This window comes from Malania oleifera, chromosome 6 (genome assembly GCF_029873635.1).
Source record: "Malania oleifera isolate guangnan ecotype guangnan chromosome 6, ASM2987363v1, whole genome shotgun sequence".
Lineage (NCBI taxonomy): Eukaryota > Viridiplantae > Streptophyta > Magnoliopsida > Santalales > Ximeniaceae > Malania > Malania oleifera.
The window spans coordinates 58,707,486-58,728,272 of NC_080422.1; the positions used below are offsets into that span (position 1 = coordinate 58,707,486).

General features: G+C 33.4%; 1 non-coding gene across 1 annotated transcript; it reads left to right on the forward strand.

The window, feature by feature from the left end:
• The first annotated feature begins 18,521 nt into the window (after positions 1-18,521).
• On the forward strand, positions 18,522-18,630 carry LOC131159016 (small nucleolar RNA R71). The gene has a single exon (XR_009137630.1). It is a non-coding gene; the product is annotated as a small nucleolar RNA R71 (small nucleolar RNA).
• The last annotated feature ends 2,157 nt before the right edge of the window (positions 18,631-20,787 follow it).

The following is a 20,787-nucleotide window of genomic DNA, read 5'->3' on the forward strand; positions in this document are numbered from 1 at the left end:
TTTGAACCTATATGGTACAACTTTTTTGGGAAAACATGCAATTTACAGACGGCATGCTACCGAAATTTCGATAGATTTTTCCCAAAGGAAGACCTTGTACAAAGATGATTATGTTAAGATGAATGATAAAAAACTTTTGAAAGTATAAGTGAAAACTAATTGAATATTAAATTTCATCCTAGCATAATCATCAAATAGTTAGAGGAGCTTAGCTCCATCCCTAGAGAAAGAGCATAAAAGAACTTATATGCATCATATTCGTTTATTGAAATATTAAGGCTCTTAAACATTATATCCAGTACTTAAAACTTGAGAATATGATATGGTTTATTCTTGATTTATGAGCATCATATTATGTATTGATGTCACTTCTCCGGGTGCATGTATGATTTTTTCGGGTTAATTATACTAGATGAAAATTGTTTTTAAATATTTTAATCAATATCCAGTATAGTTCATAAGAGATTTATACTACTGGGCATAATGAAAAAAATCTTGATTTGTATAAGCAACTCGTTTCAACTAAGTCATATCTTCAAATTGTTAGGGGGAGCAATTCAACATAAAATTCCTCGGCCCTAAAATTTGTTAACAATTATAGCACTTTCATTTATGTTCTTACTGCATAAATTGAGATGTTTGCTTCATATTGATCATGAATGTTGGATGTATTTGAATCATGGCATGCACTATTTTGGACTATACCGAATATCTTGCATGCATTGAAAATGAGCAATTCTTGTAATCATTTAAGTCGTTGATTTATTTTTGGGAATTGCTCTATTTTCAAACAGCAAGCTGCCGAAATTTCAAAATTTTCCCAAAATTAAATCTTATATCTGAATGTCTTGTGTTTACTTTCCTACCTTAGCCCCTTCTTGCTGATGTCAAAGAGGGGGAGAAGTGTCTAATGCAAAATTGGGAAAGCTAAATGCACATTTGTTTATATTATCACTTCATACTATTTGATCTTTATTGATAGCTAAGATCGAATGCATACTTTGTGTATGCTTTTCTTCATTCGTCATATGCTTGCACTTCAAATTTAAATTCTATTCAAATACTTAGGGGGGTCCAATTGGCTTTGCCCACTTTTACAAATTGTTTCTGTCATCATCAAAAAAGGGGGAGAATGTTGACTCTACGAGTCTAATCTCGTTTTGATTATGGGAAAACCAATGTTTCTTATCTGTGCACTGAGCTTCTTGAATAGGTTTATACTTGCATGCACTGATGATAGGAACTCAAGCAGGCCATATGGACTACGAAGATCAAGCTTCATTTATGGCAACTAAAGAATCGAAAGAATGAAGACCTATTTGCTATTGTATTTGCTTTCATTTTTTTTTTGTCTAAAATAATTTATATGGTCTGTAATAATGTATCTGCAAACATAATAGGGTTTAATGCTCAACACGACTGTAGATTAACCATAGAGAACCAAATAGCCATAGGGCATCCTTCTATCGACCAAAGGTCAACCGATGCCAAATTTTTAGGGTTAGCTCAAAGTCCTTAGAAAATGCCCTAGGTCCTTGCCCTAATACTTAAGAATGTCCCAAAAATCACATATGCTATCAGGGGAATTTATTGAATTGAAACAGGACTAAAGGGCTAATATAGTGAGGTTTTGGGCGATCAAACCTTGGTGTTCAAAACACCTCAGTCGACCAAACCGTTGAATGAGTCAGCATGTTGACTTAACTTCGGGCGACGAAACTGAAAAGGACTTCACCGTCCTTGGTTAACCGAATATGTACCCTGTCCTTTTCCAACAACTCAGGCACCCAAACATTCACGTTCAAATCACCTTCGAGCAACCAAACATGCATGTTTGGCAGATTGAACTTGTGACCAGGAGACCAAACCTCAGATAGATTGAAAAATCGCCTTGGTTAGCAAATTGAACCCTTATTTAGGCACCCAAACTTCAAAAACTACCTTTTCTGTATATGAGTGTTCGGGCAACTGAACCTATGGCTTGGTCAACCGAAATTCTCGGGTTGCTTATTTTTACTGCCGTAATTAAGGTTAATTGGGGTTGAAACTCAAATTAAACATTTTTAATATTCCCCATTGTGTCCTAACAATTACATTTTGAGTCCCACCTATATATACCATTTCATTTAACTCAATTAGTAACAAGATTAGCAAAAGGGATCAATATTTTTTCTTTCAAATTTCTTATATTCTTTTGCTACATTTTTTTTTTTTCATTCCAAGCTCATATTTTGAATTCTCTCATTCATAATTTCTTGCAAACATCTTTTTGAAATTGAGAGTAAGTGTTAGTTGTTCCCATCTCTTGAAAATCCATTGCAAGAATGAAGGGAAGTGATTGTGGTTAGTGCATACACTTTTACATAACATTGCCTTAGCAAATACTCTCACATAAGCATACGATTTTGAAAATCCATTTTGAGAGTTCTTGCTTATTTGATCTTTCCCATAGTTTTTTATATCATAAATATTCAATTGTGAAGATCTTGATTTTTGCATGCTAGTCTTGGCATTCATATTGCAAGACTTAAAAGCTTGCTTATAATCTTTGATATTGGTTTTGCAAGGCACAATCCAAAATAACTATTGTGCTTTCTATTTACAAAATCCTTGGGATATTCGATTTGGATTGTGCTTAACTTCCTTTGATTAATTGTTTGTTGAATATCATATCTTGAATCAAAGGTTGAACTCTCACATATACATACACTCACATATTTTGGAGAGTTTACATATTGGATCTCCCCTGAGCATTAAATCCGTATCATATGTGAGTGCATATTTATTTCGAATGTATTGAGGTACATATATGCTTGTGTATAAGTGCTTAAATTTTACCTAAATTTTAATTATTTGTTGTATTCCATGCGTGGCTTGAGGGGGTTTGATCCAGCTCGAAAGGATTGTTAGAGCCTTCTCCGCCCCATGAGGAGAGTGTTTAAAGGTTGAGGTCAGCCCTGTGAATTTGGCCTGGTTGTAAATGGTGCCACTCCACCCATTATGTGAGCATTAGTTGAATCCTCGGGCTTGTGAGTTGAGGCCGGGATGTAGGCAATGTCACTTTTACTTTTCCTACATTATATTCTGCATCGTGCTTCATTTAGTTTCCTTGCTGAATATTATGCATATCTAATTGACATTTTATTGAATGTGATTGAGAGATACTGGGATTATGTTGCATATACTGAAATTGTTTAATATATCATATTTGCAATTTCATACATACTTAGACTGTCTTTAGGTTGTATAATACTATTGCTAGATTAGTTGAACCTAGGAGAAAATTTTTTAATCTCCAATTCACTCCCCCTCTTGGGATTGCACAAAAGTCAACAATTGGTATTAGAGCCTTGTTACATAGACTTAAGCATTATTTTGTAAAAAATCATGATGACTCATTTTGGTATCCCCATCTTCTGAGGGAAGGTTATTTACGAATCCTCCAGTGTTGTGCAATGAAAATTTTGCCGAATGGAAATTTAGAATGACCATATTATTTAAAGCTTTGAATTAGAGGTTTTGGAAGATTATTACCCAGGGAAATTTTGTGCCTGTAAAAATCATTGATAATGTTGAACTTACCAAATCAGAAAATGAGCTGAATGATAATGACATGAACTCAATACAGATAAATTTTGATGTCATAAACACTTTGCTGCACGCTTTAGATTCTAACATTCTTCATGTATTTATGGAATGTCATAATGCTAAAGAAATAATGAAGGAACTTGAAAAGGGATATGGAGTAACTAAGCAATAAAGGACTATCACACCATGTGAATCGAGCTCAAAAGATCATGAAGGAGAAAATCAGTGCTTTATAGCTTTAATTGACGAAGAGGTAAATTCATCTCCTTGTACTTTGTCAAATAATCCTTGTAATGATTCATGTGATATTGCCAGTGATGCATCTAATACTGAATCATGTCATAGTTCTGGAAGTGAAAGCATGCGAACTTCTGAGGAATTGCAACTTGAATATGTTAGAATTCATAAGTCCCTTTTCAGAGCTAACAAACACTATATTGTGTTGAAAAAAAAAAAGAATGAGGCAATGTTGAAAGAACTTGAATAAAATATTCTTGTTGAAAGGGAAAATGATTTCAAAATAAAAAATTTAGTAAACAAGAATGAAAAATTGGAAAAAGAGCTAAATGCCTTAAGATCTTGAAGTTGAAGTGATAATAAAAGGGATCTTCTCATTTCAGAACTTAAGTGTAAAGCAGACACAATGACTAATGAATTCATAAAATTATTCATACATTTACTAGGGGCAAAGAAAACTTAGACAAACTTCTAGGCTCACAAAAGATTACCTTAGAAAAAAAAGGTATAGGTTATAATGGGATTGAAAATAAGAAAAGAAAGAACCTATACATGGGGTACTTTATAAGAGCATCAAAACACTATTCTAGTACCTCCTCCAGTCTATATACTCACATCACTTGCGTTTTGTGTAAAAAGAAGCGGCACATAAAATTTGATTGCCCATTTAAAAGAAAATGTGTAAAATGCAAACAGGTCTAGAGAGTCAAAGTACCACCAAGTCCTAACCCATCAAGACTCAAAGATTATAAAATGGTATGGGTTGTAAAGAAAGTAAACTCATTAGAACCTAAGGAGGAACGAATTCCAATTGGAGTTACATAAATGCTTTTCTTAGGTTCTAGGCTTTGGGGGAGGGATGTCTATTGGCCTATGAAGTGGTTTGTCCCTAAAATTTCAAATCTTAGCATAGTCATTCCACCTTCGGTATACTAAGATCATTTGAGAATCCAGTCAATCTGCAAATCCAAGTATATGAACTTAATGCATATATTCATTGGTTAAAATATGAAATCGTTGGCTATAGCTTAATTAAAATCCACTTCCAAATGGACAAAAGCATCCTTACTTGGTATAAAATTCTTAATTTCTAATCCATGCCTGAATGTACAAATCATATGTTAAACACACTCAATCCATTGTGTAAGACTGAGCTTCAAGAAATGAAGTATATTTTAAGCATCATCTAATCATAAAATCATCTTGGAGCCCTAAAAGCCTAATGAAATTTTTTTCATCTCTCTAGGCTTAAGTACTATTGATTATAACTCGTTATTGATTTGGTACTTATTAATAAACATCCCTCTTGAAATTAAAAATAGAGGCATTCACTAAAGAATTAGAGTTTTATTGCCAAATCAAAATATTTTCTTTGAACTTTAAATGTACAAATCCTCTAATTTTAGCTCATCTCCTCTATAGGAAATCTTCACTATACCATGATCACATTAGGTAAAGCTCCATCCTCTCATTGGTTTTTACCTTTACTCCAAAATTGTGATCATATCTAAAAGATACATTTCAATTACCAAAGAGCATCAGTTACTAATTATTCATATCCTCCACAATGCTCTTGGCCATAATAAGTTAGGACATATTCTTTAGAATGCTTATCTTGTACAATGTCATGCTACTACCAAATTACTCTTTTGAACATAATAGAGATTAAAACTTTAAGAGTATTAATTTTAATTTGCTTCTCTTCCTCTCAAACTTTATATAAAATCTTTTAGAGCTACACTGTCATGAATTAAGTTGAATGACTAAATTGGTTGCCTAGGTCCTATTCTTGATGAATGCGTATATCTCAAAGTGACCTATGCACATGTAATTTATATCGAAAGTCATTCCAGCTGATGCCTCGCACACATTGAAAGTCATAAAGAGGCAGAAGTAGGCTTATGACCCTGTAAAATATGTCATTGTGACATTTCTAGTCCTCTAAGCTAAATGCATTTAAGGCGAAGCTCAAAACAGGGAAAAACTTAGAAGTCCTTGGCTAAGGGTTACAAAATTAAGGCACAAGTTGAATATGTACTTAACTCAAGAGGAGTATTACACGTTCATGTCAATAAAAATTAAAATGCTCTAACCTATTTATGCTTGAATCTATGTATAAGCACTGCACTGAACTCATAGCTATTCTTTGGTACTGTGTATATTCGTTGATGAATGGTTTTTTTTATATAATTGTTGATTGCTACCTAATTTCATACATAGTCTAGAATGCCTCTTGCATGGCGGATGCAGTGGATGTTAATTGCATGCTGGTAGTGGATATAAGTTCTCGTGTGCCTTGAACTGAATTATAAATTGCTTATTTGAACCTATATGGTACAGTTTTTTTGGGAAAACATGGAATTTATAGACGGCATGTTGCAGAAATTTCGATAGATTTTCCCCAAAGGAAAACCTTGTACAAAGATGATTATGTTAAAATGAATGATAAAACACTTTTGAAAGGATGAGTAAAAACTAATTGAATATTAAATATCATCCTAGCATAAGCATCGAATAATTAGAGGAGCTTAGATCCATCCCTATAGAAAGAGCATAAGAGAACTTATATCCATCACATTCATTTATTGAAATTTTGAGGCTCTTCAACATTATATCTAGTACTGAAAGATTAGTAATACGATATATTCTGTTCTTGATTTTTGAGCATCATATTATGCCTTGATATCACTTCTTCTTATACATGTATGATTTGTTGGGATAATTATACTGGTTGAAATTTTTTTTCAACTGTTTTAATCAATATCTAGTATAGTTCATAAGAGACTTAAACTACTAGGCATAATGAAATAAATCTTGATTTGTATAAGCAACTCGTTTCAACTAAGCCATATCTTCAAATTATCAGGGGGAGCAACTTAACATAAATTTCTCCGGCTATGAAATTCCTTAGCAATTCTAGCACTTTCATTCACGTTCTTAACGTATGTATTGAGATGTTTGCTTCATATTTGATCATGAATGTTGGATGTATTTAAATCATGACATGCACTGTTTTGGACAATACTGAATATCTTGCATGCATTGATAATGAGCTATTCTTGTAATCATTCAAGTCATTGATTTATTTTTAGGAATTACTCTATTTTCAAACAGCATGCCGCCGAAATTTCAAAATTTTCCCAAAATTGAATCTTATATTTGAATGTCTTGTGCTTACTTTCCTGCCTTTGCCCCTTATTGCTGATGTCAAAAAGGGTGAGAAGTGTCAAATGCAAAATTGGGAAAGCTAAAGGCACATTAGTTTATATTATCACTTCATACTATTTGAGCTTTATTGACAACTAATATTGAATTCATACTTTGTGTATGTTTGTCTTCATTTATCACATGCTTGCACTTCAAATTTAAATTATATTCATATACTTAGGGAGAGCCTGTTGGCTTTGCCCACTTTTGCAAATTATCTTTTTCATCATTAAAAAGGGGAGAATATTAACTCTATGAGTTTGATCCCGTTTTGATTATAAGAAAACCAATGTTTCTCACTTGTGCACTAAGCTTCTTGAATAGGTTTATCCTTGCATGCATTGATGGTTGGAACTCAAGCACCATATGGACTATGAAGATCAAGCTTCATTTATGACAATTGAAGAATCGGAAGAATGAAGACCTATTTGCTATTGTATTTGCATTAATTTTTTTTTGGTCTATAATAATTTATATGGTCTATAATAATGCATCTGCATGCATGATAGGTTTTAATGCTCAACATGACTGTAGCTTGACCATAGGGCACCCTTCACTTGACCGAAGGTCAACTAACATTAGATTTTTAGGGTTAGCTCAAAGACCTTAGAAAAGACCCTAGGTGCTTGCACTAGCATTGAAGAAAGTCTCCAAAATCATATTTGCTATCAGGGGAATTTATTGAATTGAAACAGGACTTAAAGGGCTATATGGTTTTGGGTGACCGAACCTTGGTGTTCAAAACACCTTGGCCGACCAAACCATTGAATAAGTGAGCATGTTGACTTGACTTCGGGCAACCGAACCAAAAAGGACTTCTTATCCTCGGTCAACTGAATATGTATGTCGTCCTTTTCCAACAACTTGGGCACTCAAACGTTCACTTTCAAATCACCCTCGGGTGACCGAACATGCAAGTTCGGCAGACCAAACTTATAACTAGGCGACCGAACCTCAGACATATTGGAAAATCGCCTTGGTTAGCAAACCGGACCCTCATTTAGGCACCTGAACTTCAAAAATCACCTTTTCTGCATGTTGACTCTACGAGTCGAATCCTATTTTGATAATGACAAATCATTTGGTATTTGATTTATGCATTGAGATTGTGAACAGGCACAATATAAAGCATGCATGAAGAGATGACAAGTCATGGAAGCCATAAAGATTAAAGTATACATATCTTGGCACAATCAATGGATCTGAAAGAGTAGAAGAATGACGATGCAAGTGGAAAGTTCAAGATCATCATGAGAATGGATACTTAGAACCTATGTATTCACATACTTCATATGATTTAATTTGAGGCTCAACATATACCCTAAAATGACCTTAGGATTCATGCATCTCATGAACATCATTACGGGATATTTATGGACTCAGAAATATTTTTAAAACCCTGAAAAATATTTTTATAAAAGAGTCAAGAAAGAGAGTAAAGCATATTTTTTGAACTAAAAAGAAAAATCCAGAAATTGGTCACTTCAGAAGACCAAACTCAACATTCAGTCGTCTGAAGATGCAACTTCAGAAGATTGAAGTTAAGCTCAGTTGTCTGAAGAATTTCTTCAGAATAGCGAAGATTAAGTTTAGTCACCTGAAGAATTAATGTTGAAACACAGAACCTGCAGAAGCACCTCAGAAGACTGAACTCAAACTTCAGTCGTCTAAACCCGACACTTTAGAAGACTGAACCCCAACTTCAGTTATCAGACCTTGTGTCTAGGTTAATTTTTCAAAGTTATAAGGAACTTCAGTTGTCTGGGTCTTAACCCTTAATCGTTTGAACTTGCAAGAAAGTTTAAAATTTTAATTTTTAATGAGTGAACTCGTGAATTATTTTTCGATCCAATGGTTGAGATTTATTCTAAGGGAAAGATACCTATATATTGAACATCTAAACCCTAGTGCTGAAGCGAAGATCAATGAGAAGAGAAGAGAACATCCTTTGGAATAGAAATGAGAGACTTAAACATATTGCTATACGATTGCCTGCACTCCAACTTAAACTCATCAAGCTTGGGCAAATCAACTCATAAAGGGATTTCATTTACACATCTTGATTTCAACATGGTATTGAGGTTCGTTAAATCGATTTAATATTTTCAAGAGTTTCTTATCTCATCATCTGTTATTAAATATTATTGGAGAGATTGATCTTGAGTGTTCATATACATATAGAGATTATTTTGACAAGATAATTATTTGAGAAAAGTTTTGCCATTGCTTAAATATTTTTTGATTCAAGAGTGTATCTAGTTAAAGACTTGATATCTTTTATACTTCAAAATCATTTGATTAAATATCCTTAGAAGTTCATAACTATATATATTTTGAGGGATATTTTCTGAAAAATCTTATATTAGGTTTTATCCTTGGTAATCACATCATATATTTACATATATTAATTTGCATATTACAAAGATCAAATTGTGGTTGAAAATTTGGTAGAAAGTTTAATGATTTAGATCTTTATAATATTCAAGACAAACTATTTAACAAGATCAAATTTGATATTTGTGCATCTTGTTTTCAAAGCTATTACTCATACAAATATTTTGGAAGATTTGATAAAAGATAAATTTGGTGAAGCATATTCATTCATTAACGATTGTATCGTTACATTCACATTGAGCTTCAAGTTTCATCATATGGATATGTGTTAATAATTTTGATTGTACTCACTAGCTTTGTTAGAAGCGAATCTTGAGTTGTTTTTGCAGATTTGAAATTGTAATTGATGGTTTGGATTGTGAACAGGGTGAGAAGGAAGTTGTGTCTCTTGTAAGCAGTGGATGTAAGGGAAGCTCCGTCCCAATTTAAGGGGCAGGGATTTTAGAGGAATCCTTGAGTGGGTTGCTTAAGGCGAGGACATAGACCGAGTTGGCCGAACCTCGTAAAACTGTGTTTTCCTTCTCTCTTCCCTTATCCTTTTATTTTCGGCACTACGTTTCATTACTCGCATTTCATGTGTGTATCTTTGAATAACCTTACTCGCACTTGATAATTAATTTGGAAAAAATTCATTGATATAATAACATAAATCAGTCTTAAATCCCTGAAATTGATTTGTTAAATTTAGAAATAGGGATTAAGTGGAAAATAATATGAAGGAATTTAAAAATACCAAATTCACCCCCCTTTTGGGATGGATTACACCAAAATCAATACTGTATGTGAGTGTTCGGGTGACCGAACCTACGGCTCGATTAACTGAAACTCTCAGGTTCCTTATTTTTACTATGGTAATTAAGGGTAATTGGGGTTAAAACTCAAATTAAATATTTTTAATATTCCCCGTTGTGTCCTAACAGTTACCTTTTGAGTCCTAACTATATATACCATTTCATTTAACTAAACCAGAAACAAGATTAACAAAATTTGTTGACTCTATGAGTCCAATCCTGTTTTGATATGACTAATCACTTGGTATTTAGCATGCATTGAAGGTGATGGAGTCATGGAAGCCATGAGAATTAAAGCATATATATATATATATATACCCTAGTGCAAGCTATGAAACTAAGGAGAGTAGAAGAATGAAGATGCAAGCATCTTATGCAAGCATCAAGTTCAAGATCATCATGGGAATGGGTATTTAGAATTGATGTATGTGCATATTTTATATGATATAGCTAGAAGCTCAAAGTATATACACATGCATCTCATGAGAACCTACAAGGGTTAAATATAGACAAAACTTCAGAAAATGTTTTATAAAAGAGCAAAGAAAGAGAGCAAAACAGATTTTGGAAACTAAAAATAAAAAATCAAAAAGTGAACTGTTTAGAAGACCGAAGTCACAATTTAGAAGACTGAAGAGTTGACTTTAGAAGACTGATGTTTAAGCTCAGTCATATGAAAACTACTTTAGAAGACCGAAGATTAAGTTCAGTCGTATGAAGATTTATTAGTGAAACTCATAAATAGGTAGAAGCATATCAGAAGATTGAACCCTGAGTTTAGTCGTTTGAACTTGGAGTTCAGAAGATTGAACCCATAGTTTAGTTGTCTGACCCTATGTCAAAACTAAAATTTTCAGTGCTTTAAGGAACTTCAGTTGTCTGAACCCGAGACCTCAGATGTCTGAACTTGCGGGATGTTTACAAATCTAATTTTTAGCGAGAGAACACGCAGGTTATACACTTGATCAAATTGATCCAACGGTCAGGACTTATCCTAAGGCCAAGATTACCTATATAATCAACCTCTAAACCCTAGTTCCAAAACCTTTGGCATAAGATTGAGTGTCTTGAACGTTTAGCACAACTTAAGAGCATTGAACACACTGCTGAATTCTTGCTTGGGATTTCAAAGCATATACGTCAAATCTGATCTAAGGCTACGTTGATTTTCAAAAGGCATTCTAGCGATTGTTGTGCATTCAACTTGGTATTGGGGTTTGGTAATTGATCTGTTTGTTACTACTTATTCTCAAAGAGTTTTTCATCTCAAAAATTTATCATTGAATATTATTTGAGAGATTGATCTTGAGTGTACTAATATATATATATATATATATATATATATATATATAGATTATTTTGAAAAGATCACTACTTGAGAAAAGTTTTGCCAATGGTTGAATATTTTTTATTCAAGTGTTTATTCATTTAAAGACTCGATATTTTCGATATTACAAAACCACGTAAATAAATATCCTAAGAGCTCATAACTATATATATTATTGAGGGGTATTTTCTAAAAATTATTATATTAGGTTCTTGATCTTTGGAACACATATCATGTATATACATATTCATATACAAAGATCATATTGTGTTTTGGATATTTGGAATAAAACTGAACGATCTAGATATTTGGAGTAAAATAGAATTACATATTTGTATTGAGATCATTTGGTTGGATTAATTATTTGAAGCGGAATAGTCATATTCTTTTAAACCAAAGATTATTCAGAAATTTTACTGACCACATTACATACACTCATTGAGCTTCAAGTTTTTATCATATGAATATGTGTTAGGAATTTCCATTGTACTCACTAGCTTTGTTAGAAGCAATATTGAGTTTTTGTAGATTTGAAAGTTTATATTGTAATCATGGTTCGGGTTGTGAACTGGGTGAGGAGGAAGTTGTGCCTTTTGTAAGCAGCGAATTGTAAAGGAAGCTCCATCCCGGTTAAAGGAGTAGGGATTTAGTGGAATCCTTGAGTGGGTTGCTTATGGCGAGGACGTAGGCCGGGTTGTCTGAACCTCGTAAAATCATGTTTTCCTTCTCTCTTCCTTTATCTTTTTAATTTCCACTTGCATTTCATTATTAGCTTTTGCATGTTTTATGTTTATTTATATTATACACACTTGATAATTAATTGGGTAAAATAGAATTTATTGAGATAATAATTTGAATTAATTTTCAGTCCCTACAATTATTTTGTTAAATATTGAATTAGGGATTAAGTGGTAAAAAAAACTTAAAGATTTTTAAAATTCCCAATTCACCCCCCTTTTGGGATTACACCTGAATTAACAAAAGTGATTAATATTTTTTCTCTCAAATTTCTCGTACTATTTTGCTACATTTTTCCTTTCATTCTAAGCTCATATTTAGAAATCTCTCATTCATACTTTCTTGCAAACATCTTTTTGAAATTGAGAGTAAGTGTTAGTTGTTCCCATCTCTTGCAAATCAATTACAAGATTAAAGGGAAGTGATTGTGGTTAGTGCATACACTTTTACATATCATTCCCTTGGCAAATACTCTCACATAAGCATACGGTTTTGAAAATTCATTTTGAGAGTTCTTGCTTATTTGATCTTTCCTATAGTATTTTATTTTATAAATATTCAATTGGGAAGATCTTGATTTTTTCTTGCAATTCTTGGCACTCATATTGCAAGACTTGAAAGCTTGCATATAATCTTTGATATTGGTTTTGCAAGACTCATTCAAAAATATCTATTGTGCTTTTTATTTACAAAATCCTTGGGATATTTGATTTGGATTGTTCTTAACTTCCTTTGATTAATTGTTTGTTCAATATCATATCTTGAATCAAAGGTTGAACTCTCGCATATACATACGCTCACATATTTTGGAGAGTTTACATATTGGATCATACCTGAGCATTTAATCCATATAATCTGTGAGGGCATATTTATTTGGATTGTATTGTGGTACATATATGGTTGTGTAGAAGCTCTTAAATTGTACATAAATTTCAATTATCTATTGTATTCCAGGCGTGGCCTGAGGGGGTTTGATCCAACCCGTAAGGATCGTTAGGGCCTTCTTCGCCTTATAAGGAGAGTGTGTAAAGGTTGAGGTCAGTCCTGTGAATTTGACCTTGTTGTAAATGGTGCTGCTCTACCTGTTAAGTGAGCATTAGTGAAATTCTTGAGCTTGCGAGTTGAGGTGGTGACATAGGTAGTATTGGCCAAACCCCGATATCATATTCGGTGTCACTTTTATTTTTCTTGCATTATATTCTGCATTGTGCTTGATTTAGTTTCCTTGCTAAATATTATGCATATCTTATTGACATGTTATTGAATGTGATTGTGACATACTGGAATTGTGTTGCATATTCTGAAATTGTTTAATATATCATATCTGTAATTTCAAACATACTTAGACTGCCCCTAGGTTGTGTAATACTACTACTTGATTAGTTGAACCTAGGAGAAAACTTTTTAATCTCAAATTCACCCCCGCCTCTTGGGCTTGCACCGAAGCCTTTTTAATCTCAAATTCACCCCTGCCTCTTGGGCTTGCACCGAAGCCAATAATTGGTATCAGAGCCTTATAACATAGACTTAAGCGTTGTTTTGTAAAAAGATCATGATGGCTTGTTTTGGTGTATGCCCGTCTTTTGAGGGAAGGTTATCTACGAATCCTCTAGTGTTTTGCAGTGAAAATTTCACCGAATGTAAATTTAGAATTACCATATTTGTTAAAGCTTTGAATTGGAGGTTTTGGAAGATTATTACCTAGGGAAGTATTGTGCTTGTAAAAATAATTGATTGTGTTGAAGTTCCCAAATTAGAAAATGAGCTAAATGATAATGACATGAACTCAATACAGATAAATTTTGATGTCATGAACACTTTGCTGCACACTTTAGATTCTAAAATTCTTCATGTAGCTAGGGCATGTCATAATGCTAAAGAAATGGGGTGGAACTTGAAAAGAGATATGGAGTAAATAAGCAAGCAAAGACTGTCACTCCGTGTGACTCAAGCTTGAAAGATCATGAAGGAGAAAATCAGTGCTTTATAGCTTTAACCGACAAAGAGGTAAAAAATTCTTAATGCTTAATTTTAATCCATTTCTAAATGGACAAAAGCATCCTTGCTTGGTATAAAATTCTTAATGCTTAATCTGTGCTTTAATGTACAAATCTTATGTTAAACACACTCAATCTATTGTGTAAGACTGAGCTTTAGGAAATGAATCATATTTTAAGCATCATATAATCCTATACTCATCTTGGAGCCTTAAAAGCCTAATAAAGTTTTTGTCATCTCACTTGGCTTAAGTACTATTGATCATAACTCCTTATTCATTTGGTAGTTATTAATAGTCATCCCTCTTGAAATCAAAATTAGAGGCATTCACTAAAGAATTCAAGTTTTATTGTCAAATCAAAATATTTTTTTTAAACTTTAAATGTAAAAATCCTCAAATTTTAGCTCATCTCCTCCATAGGAATTCTATACCATACCACGATCACATCAGGTAAAGATCCATCTTCTCATTGGTTCGTATCCTTTCTCCAAAATTGTGATTATATCTATGGGATACATTTTATTTACCAAAAAGCATCGGTTACTAGTTATTCATATCCTCCATAATGCTCTTTGCCAGAATAAGTTAGGACATATTCTTTAGAATGCTTATCTTGTACAATGTCCTGCTACTTCCAAATTACTCTTCCGAACATAATAGAGATTAAAACTTTAAGAGTATTTACTTTAATTCGCTTCTCTTGCTCTCAAACTTTATATAAAATAATTTAGAGCTTCATCCTCAGAAATTAAGTTGAATGGCTAAATTGGTTGCCTAGGTCCTAATCTTGATGAACGTGTATATCTCAAAGTGACCTATGCACATGTAATTAACATCGAAAGTCATTCCAACTAGTGCTTCGCACGCATTGAAAATCATAAAGAGGCAGAAGTAGGCTTATGACCCTATAAAATATGCCATTGTGAGTTTTTTGGTCCTCTAATTTGAATGCATTTAAAGTCAAGCGCAAAACGCTGAAAAATTTAGAAGTCCTTAGCTAAGGGTTACAAAATTAAGGCATAAGTTGAATATGTAGTTAACTCAGAGAAAGCATACTCTTTTACCACATTTTTTTTCATTCCAAACTCGTATTTTGAAATCTCTCATTCATACTTTATTGCAAACATATTTTTGAAATTTAGGGTAAGTTTTAGCTGTTCCCATCTCTTGCAAATCAATTGCAAGATTGAAGGTAAGTGATTGTGGTTAGTGCATACACTTTTAAATATCATTCCGTTGGCAAATACTCTCACATAAGCATACGGTTTTGAAAATCCATTTTGAAAGTTCTTGCTTATTTGATTTGTCCCATAGTATTTTATTTCTTAAATATTCAATTGTGAAGATCTTGATTTTTGCTTGCTAGTCTTGGCACTCATATTGCAAGACTTGAAAGCTTGCATATAATCTTTGATATTGGTTTTGCAAGACTCAATCCAAAATATCTATTGTGCTTTTTATTTAAAAAATCCTTGGGATAATTGATTTTGATTGTACTTAACTTCCTTTGACCACTTTTTTATTGAATATCATATCTTGAATCAAAGGTTGAACTCTCACATATACATACACTCACATATTTTAGAGAGTTTACATATTGGACTTCACTTTAACATTAAATCCATATCATCTGTGAGTGCATATATATTTCGACTATATTATGGTACATATATTATTGTGTAGAAGCGCTTAAATTGTACGTAAATTTCAATTATCTATTGTATTCCAAGTATGGTCTGAGGGGTTTGATCTAACCCGTAAGGATCGTTAGGGCCTTTTTCGCCCGGTAAGGAGAGTGTGTAAAGGTTGAGGTAAGTCCTGTGAATTTGACCTGGTTGCAAACATTGTCGCTCCACCCATTAAGTGAGCATTAGTGAAATCCTTAGGCTTGTGAGCTGAGGTAGGGACGTAGGCAGTATTGGCCAAAACTCGATATCATATTCAGTGTCACTTTTACTTTTCCTACATTATATTCTATGTTGTGCTTGATTTAGTTTCCTTACCGAATATTGTGCATATCTGATTGACATGTTATTGAATGTGATTGAGAGATACTTGCATTGTATTGCATATACTGAAATCGTTTAATATATCATATCTGCAATTTCATACATACTTGGACTACCACTATGTTGTGAAATACTGCTACTGGATTAGTTGAACCTTGGAGAAAATTTTTTAATCTCCAATTCACCCCCCGTCTTGGGATGGCAGCGAAGTCAACAATGACTTCAGCTAAAGTGTCAGAACTTCTTTTTCTAATGACTTCATAACTTCTGGGAGATTAATAGCTTCAAAAGTTGGTTTGCACCAATTGTTCGTATAACTCGCATCCAACAAGTAGGGTAACCATCTATCTCTAGGAACTGCCCCTTTGATTCTAGAAATTCTCTAATCAAGGGAGCTTTTTCATCAAATACCTCAATATGTTCGGAAGAATCATTTTCAAATGCACCGCCAACATCAAACACTGACAACAACTTTGAAATATCCAAATTATTTATTACATCAACTGCATGTGCTTCTACATCATCCCACCCACTTGACATCTTGTGAGCATTGAACACGTTCATTTCCAATGTCATATTTCCAAACGTGAGCTTAAGTATTCCACTTCAACAATTAATCAAGGCATTGGAAGTAGCAAGGAATGGTCACCCAAGAATAATAAGGGTCTAGTATATGGTGGAGACAGGCTGCTACATATCCAAAACAACAAAGTCCACTGGGTAGTAAAATTTTTCAACTTGAATCAATACATCCTCAATAACACCTCGTGGAACTTTTACTGATCTATCTTCCAACTATGGCATCATGGAAGTTTTCTTCAGCTCACCTAAACCCAACTGCTCATATATCGAAAATGGGAGCATGTTCACTTTACTTCCCAAATCAAGTAAAGCTCTCTCAATACGAGATTCACCAATCATGATAGAAGTAGTGGGAGAACTAGGATCTCTAAGTTTCTGAGGAATTTGACACAATATCAACGCGCTGACTTGCTCAGTTAAGAAAGCCTTCTTCTTTAGATTTAGTTTTCTTTTCACTGTGCATAGATCCTTCAAAAATTTTGCATACACAGGAACTTGCATCTTAGTGTTATACTTATTCTTCTGACCAGATTTCAACCTCTAAGGATAAGGTACCACAAGTTGATACTCCTTAATAGTCTCATCCTCCTTATTATCTGACCTTTTTGAATCTGAGCTTACTTCATCTGATTTTTCTCTTGCTTCATCTGTCTCAGTTGCAACTTCAGGTGTTGGAGCAATTGTTTGTTAATCAACGGGTATTTCAGGATGGGAAACTTTTTTTCCGTCCTCAAGGTAATGACGAACTTTGCTGACTCAAAGGAATCCTTTGAAACATTATGCACTCGTTGCTGTTGTTGTCGATATACCTAAGGATTAGGCTGAGACTGTGCTGGAAATTTCCTTCTTTCTAAAGCATTCAACTGTATACTAATCTTATTAACAGTGCCTCGTAGCTCATTTATGGTCTGACTGTTATTCTACATAAATTGTTGAAGAGTGTTCGCTATCTGTGCCACGCCATCATCAGAAGGTTTCTTTGATGGAATAGGAGCTAAATTAGGTTGAAATCCTAGAGGTGCATAGCTCTGAGAACTTTGTTGTGGCTAATACTATTGTTGAGGAGCTACAACTAGATGATATAGCGACTGCGGAGGTAGTGCATAAGATTGAGGAAGTTGCTGAAACTTTGAGGAAGATGGACCAGACTGATCATTCCTTTATGAGAAGTTCGGGTGATTCCTCCATCCTGGATTACAGGTGTTTGAGAATGGTTGATTTTGAGATTTGTTGACCCAATTTTTTGATTGTATTTGATTATATCTACTCTCTTGCCATACTGGTAGAAACGGATAATCCTGAATTTTATGGTTAGGGGTCTCATAAATACAACATTCCTCCATTGATTTCGAAACTTTCACTTTCTCTAATTCAATAACCTTTAGCTTCTTAGGTAAAGCAGCAACAAAAGCCTGTAGACTAGTTTCCTTTTTGACCTCATATTTACCTCCACCTTCGATTGCTCAGGAGGTTGTTCCCAATCATATTGTGTGTTCCATTGTTGGGCACTTTTAGCTAAGTAATCAAAAAATGATAGAGCCTCATCTGGTTCCTTACTGAAGAACTCCTCGTTGCACGTAGTCTAGACAAACTGTTTACATTTAGGGGTAAGAGCAGTATAAAAATAATAAACTAACCTCCAAGATTCAAATCCGTGATGTGGACATATATTCATCAAATCCTTGAACCTCTCCCAATATGTTTGGAAGGTCTCGTCACCTTTCTGCATGAACTTGTTGATATGCTCTTGCAGGTACTGGGTTCTTTGAAAAAGAAAGAATTTTTGTAAGAACTCACACTGCATTTTAGCCCAACTAGTAATAGAGTTAGGTCTCAAAGAGTTAAACTAGATTTTTGCCTTATCTTTCAAATAAAAAATCCTGAAGTGTATGTGGTGCAAGTGCAACCATAACTCCTTCCAAAATTTCTCCAAAAAGATCACTCAAATCAATTTTAGAATCACTCATAAAAGTAACAGAAGAAATATCAAATTATGTGCTCTGTGTATCACAACTAGTGCTAAGTGAAATTTTAGACAGTCTATTCAAAAGATCTCTGACCCAAGGCATCAAACATCAATGCAAACAGTACATTTTCACCAAAACAGAAGCAAACAAGCATGATCAAAATTTTCAATTTCTTTAATTTTTTTTAGTTATTATTATTATTATTATTATTATTATTATCATTATTATTATTAATTAAAAATCAAAATAATTGGAAAAACACAAATTTTGAAATTAAATCTGGCACTCTCTGACAACTGTGTCAAAAACTTGACTCATTCTAAAAATGAGCAACGCAAAAGCTATCCCACGTATAGGAGTTCTATCATGTAATATTTAACCCAAATGCCATATCGTCTCATCAAGTAATTTAGTTTAATTCCAAAGTTTGTGTAAACCCAAAAGAGAATAAGAATTTTTTTTTTTTTTTTACTAAACATAGTTTAGATTCATAATTATGGAATTTTGAGAGTTTGTGACTAAATTAAAATAACGCATAACATAAACTAAGAACCTAACACGCATAAAATAAATGACAAGAAATAGTAACGGTAAATAGATGATGGAAAAATCAACACAGCTAATTTTTCTACACAATTATCCATCCACACAATAAAATAAATGATAAAAAAATTGAATAAGTAAAATAATCCTACGTTTAAACATTCAGACAAAGAAATAAATCCTACGTTTGAAATTTCGGACAAAAGGCCAAAGATGAAACCTTTATTTTTCAAATTAAACATTCAATCATAAAATCCTTAATTAAACATTAACTCAAAAAAAAAAAACTTAGCCCAATCAATAACTTAAACAAAAACAGTACTTAATCCGAAAATAGATTCAAACAAAAATAAATTAAACTTAAACTTCAACGATGGCTCAAATAAAAATAAACTAAACTTAAATAATGGCTTAAACAAAAATTAAATTTGAACAAAAGCTTGAATAAAAATAAACTTAAATAATGCATTTAAATAACAATAAAGTAAAGAAAAAAAATGAAGAAACAAGGGAGAGAAAGAGTTAGCCCAAAATCTAAGAGAGGCCGAGAGTCCTTTACTGTCCTGCGCACCATGACCTCATACTGCTCTCCTCCCCCCATAAGCCCTCTTCTTCCATAAAATACCATATTTCCCCTCTAATATTTTGCCCTAGTCGTGTCTCCTCTTGAGATAGGCGCATGGACCTATTTTTTGGTGGCCCAAGACTCCTTTTTTTTTTTTCCCCCTTAAGCACTGCACACGGCCCAACATAGCAACTTCAACACTGATTTTGATTTTGTAAACGTGCGAATTAGCAAAAGGCTATTTGAGTATAAATTATAGATATTTTTGTAAGATTTCCAATGCCACTTGAATTACACCAATCTGATATCAGATAAGAGAAGTATGATTAAAATACCGAAAGATGTTCAAGCTGTCTCCTACCGAATTTCGGACTTGAATTGCGGCCCACTTTTCATTACATGACACGCATTAATGTGGATGAAGCCCACGTCGTCTTCTCACACACATGCACAAACGACTTCCAATTTGCATCAACTCCACAAGAAGTGCATGGCTTCTTCATGGGCTCAAGCTCACGCATGCATAGCACGGTTTCTCTCACGCACGACCCACACACATTTTAATTTCAGCTTTAATTTCCAAAAGATATCCTACAATAATAAAACACAAATGCTCGTAAATTTTCTACAAAGATAAGATAATTATCTAAAAATTATCAAATGAGCTCACTGATTAAAATATAAGACATAATTAAGTATTTAATTAAAATAGTATTATTTAATTAAGGCATTTAAATACTTAATTGATGCGCAATCACACTAAAAACTTGAATCTCTCTAAAAATGAGTCGCACAAAGGCTATCCCAAGTATAGGAGTTCTGTCATGTAATACTTAACCC